Genomic DNA, 4489 nt, shown 5'->3' with positions numbered 1-4489 from the left:
AGAAATATGTCGGCAAGTTGAAATGAAAACTGTTCATACCAACTTGCCGAAATAGTTTTAATTCTTTCTGCGCATGTCCAAATCCAATTCATTTCTCTAAATCGTTTAATATTAAATATATCTAACCGATATCTCGGTAGCTACATCGATAGGAGACGCGGTTGAGGGGCTAAATATTTTGGTTTGGATTAAAATAGATGTAATTTTTTTTAAAACTTTCGAAATCAGTACTATACTTATATATAATATTCAATAGTGAATTTGATTTTTCATAATATATAGCATTTGATTTTTCATAATATATAGCAAATCTGAACGAATTAAAATAAAGTCAATCGCTAGTTTGTACTCAGTTTATTAAGATAATGTCTCCAACTAGGATTGTATTGTGTTATGTTATTAGAATTTTCGAGGTATAATTTATCTTCAGATAATTTTTTTAAAAATAAGTACAATCAATCGATTGAGGCATTTTATGCCTCTAGCCTGAAGTCGTCGAATCGCAGTAGAGAAATCTTATAAAAATATGAGTCTAGTGCCGTCCAACTACATCCGGCTACATATATAAAACAGTTCCATCGATAAGTTGTACGTATTTAATTTTTTTTCTTCCCAGATATATGTATGGGTAATATTACTTAAATGTGTTCACTTAGCTTGCTGAATCTAAAGAGATTCAAAAGCGAGATCACAGATTCAAGTCCAACTCTTATACTAAAACTTGTTAGCGATTAAAGATATATTCTACAAAAATGTTATAATTTTGTTTGTTGACATTATAAATAACAAGGCCGATAGCCATTAGTTGCGTGTTCTCGTGTAATGAATGAATGTGTGAATGTAGGATTGACATGAAATTCTTAAAGATAAACTAAAATGACCGAAAAATGGTCTGAAATGACTTAAATAAATAAAAAGTAAATGACTTAGAATGACTTTAATGAACTTAAGGATGAATTGAATGACCTTAAGAATGACTTAAATGATTAAAAAATAACTGAAATCCTTCAAAAACAACTTGAATGATCTGGAGAATGACGTGAACGGCTTTTAGACTGACTGGTTGTGAAGTAGGTGATCATTTTACATTAAATTAATACAGAAAAGTGATCCCCCACTTTATATCACAAATTACAAACATAAGTACAGCATGTAGTAAGAACAGATACTACACTTGGATCTTGGCCAAAAGACCAAGAAAAGGGTATTTATTTTCTCCCCCACCGAGCAAATTAGGCACAAGAGTGAAGGGGTTAGGGTTAGGGTTAGGGTTAGGGTTTTTCTGCTTTTCACCAGAGACCAGCTCCCCGGGGAGTATGGGAGCTTGATAGTGACAATTGGTATGAAGAGTTGGTATTTATTTGCTCCCCCACCGAGCAAATTAGGCATAAGGCCGATTTTTAATGTGAGGAGTGAAGGGGAAATGGAGGCATTGATCAAGGTCTGATATGTGGGGTTGCCCCCATGTATGGTCTTTTCTTGCAGTATCTGGCGGAACAGATTCTACACTTTGATCTTGGCTAAAAGGCCAAGAAAAGCTTAAAAAGCTAAGAACAGCACCTATTAACAACAGACCTTTGATCTTATCCAAAAAGGCCAAGCACAAAAGTGTTTCGGACAGACCGATAGACTGACCGACCGACCGACCGACCGACCGACCGACGGACGGAGTGACTTATAGAGTCGCTTACACGCGACTAAAAATTGTTATATTTTAAAGATATCTTACAGAACAGTATCCAAAGATATTATGAAATAATGAATGCTTAATATTATAAATATGGCATTTATACAGCGTGTCAAAAAGTCACCGAAGGTTTGAAAATCTTTGTCATTTTACTGTTAATGCTTATTTTCCCCCTCTATTTCAGATATTTTACAGATAATATCTTGCAAATTCATTATAGATAAGTATAGCATTGAAGAACGTACGCAGTTGTGAAATTGTTTTGCCAAAATCAGGCAATGTTTTTGCGACAACATTATCTCTTGCTATGGCAATGCCAAATGGCAACCACGTCTCCCAGATTTGACTAGTTCCGACTTTTTCTTGTGCGGATATTTTAAAGAGAGAGTCTATGTTAAACCCCAAACCTTGCAAGAACTGAAGGAAAATATCAGGAACGAAGTAAGTCAGTTAAATCGCAATCTAGACGTTTGTAAAGAGCACACATATGCGAAGCTGTAAATTGGCAACAGTTAAAAAACATTATTTTTCTTGAATAAAATTGTTTTTAAGCTGCATTGTTTTTTTTTACATAGGCATATCAAGACCAAGAGGCCACTCAAGCATAAAGGTTAACGAGTGTATAATAGAAATGGGACAATATAGTAATCGTTAGTAATGGAAATTCGGTAAATTTGCTAACTTATATGGAACGGTTTATCAAAAACTTGTTTACGTTAGACTTGAAGACAACCATATTGTAGTCAGCTGAAAAGCAGAAAAACGGAAGACAATTCTATAGGCGTGCAGTTATAAGAAAGAATCTTTGTTTATGGAATCTACGTTTAGGTTTAGGCACAGATAAAGTGTGGGGGGAAATATTGATAGTGTTTTCTGCTAGACGAGTATTTCTTCTGAAAGTTTAGCGAGGGGGGCATAGATTGAAGCTCAGCCGAGCACCTGCCATGAAAATAACGATAAAGCAGAGACAGACTCACAACATCTCTTCTGTAAGAAAGAGGTTGCAGGGAAGAGAAAAGGACATCTCCTACGAGGCTACAAAGTCTATTTTGAACACTGTGAAGGCAGGGCAAGTCCTTTCTAGCCTAGATGTGGCAACAATACTCCATCCTTGGACGTACCTGGCTCTTATATAAACAGAGAATTGCGTCAGCAGTGAGATATCTACTGGATTGATAGAAGAATCTCACCATTTTTCCAGCGGCCTTGGCAACGAATTTAATGTATGTTTCATTTAAGATCAGGAGTAAAGGTAAAGCCCAGAATTTTTCCTAATGTCTTAGAAAGATTGTGTTAAAATTACAGAAATAATCATCAAAAATAAAAACAATTAAACTTTTTCTTTGTGTTCCTTCCTTATTTTGTTCGTACATTTCATTTTTTTAAAAAGTTATATACAATCTTTTAAAGCCAAACTGCTTTAAATAGATCCCATATTCGTTAAACTTGGCTTTAAAATAGTCAACCTGGTAATTCGGGATAAGACTATAAGAATAATCTCCCTTTAACCTAGCCCCGTTTTTGATTAAAATTATAATAAAATCTGCTCATTGTTGCAGTTGTGTGAGAAAGAAACGCGTAGTGACTTCGATGTGCGGTGTTCACCAAAAAAGAAGTCAGCAAAAAGGGAGAATTCGAAAGAAATAGGGCAAAAAATTGTTTGCTAAAATTGTATCTTACAATGTGATTGAATTATTTGTATTGTATCGCACAATGACGTATTTATTTGTTCTTATTAATTTCTCTCACTTGAATCAGTTCTAAAAAAAGTTAAATACAACCATACAGCCAAACTGCTTTAAATAAATGCCATATTCGTTAAATCTGGCTTTAAAATGGCCAATCTGGCAATTCGGGACAAGAATATAAGAACAACCGCCCTTTAATGTAGTCCCGTTTTCGATTATAATCTTGATACACTACCTGACAGTACTTACTTCAGACTCCTAGGTCTGACATTCACAAACAACATGAATTGGAACACATACCTTAAGGTAATCGCCAAGGCCACTGACAGGTAAGTGGCCTCTCTCTACCATGCTAGAAGATTATACACACCTGAGAGTATCCTTTATCTTTACAAAGCCACTATTCACCCATGCATGAAATATGGTTGTCACATCCGGGGTGGCGCATCTTCCCCTAGTCCCTCGGTCCTAGATAGGTTTTAAAAATGAGTCGCTAACCTAACAGGTCTAGCACTGTCGGCCAAAAAACAATTTCTGTCCCATCGTCGAAATGTGGTATCCCTGTGCCTGTTTTGCAAGTGCTCGAAACACAAGTAACCCCCTTTACGTAAATACCATCGACAAACTGGCAAGCAGCAAAATCCAACCTCTACACTGTAAAGATCCCTAGATGCCGTAAAGATTTCTACTCAAATAGATTTTCGCTCAAACTGCTAGATTTAGGAATTTCCTCCAAGGTTCTTGCTTTTGTGACTGTACTGTCATTCAAACGTGAACAGATATCTCGTTGGCCAACTCCCTAAGTAGTATACAGGCTAATATTGTCCCTATTAGTGGCTCCTTACGATTTAGTGACACTGAGCCTTTTTTGTGGCGACTAAACAGTTAAAAAATAAATTGAAGGTTAGTTTATAGGTGATTGACAAAAAGTTATAATGTTATAATTTAAAATAGTGTTCACAAAAACAGAAGCTTTCTTGTAAGGGTACACTCTGATTAATAGTCTACAGTTTTAACAACAACAACAACAACAACAACAACAACAACAACAACAACAACAACAACAACAACAACAACAACAACAACAACAACAACAACAACAACAACAACAACA

At 35.5% G+C, this 4489-nt stretch overlaps 1 pseudogene; it reads right to left on the bottom strand.

Annotated features, from left to right (window-relative positions):
* Positions 1–1069: 1069 nt before the first annotated feature.
* LOC145260888 (U2 spliceosomal RNA) lies at positions 1070–1206 on the bottom strand (annotated as a pseudogene).
* Positions 1207–4489: the final 3283 nt, after the last annotated feature.

This window comes from Euprymna scolopes, chromosome 36, assembly GCF_053919585.1.
Source record: "Euprymna scolopes isolate OS-2025 chromosome 36, ASM5391958v1, whole genome shotgun sequence".
Lineage (NCBI taxonomy): Eukaryota > Metazoa > Mollusca > Cephalopoda > Sepiida > Sepiolidae > Euprymna > Euprymna scolopes.
This window is presented reverse-complemented; position numbering and strand designations above follow the sequence as displayed.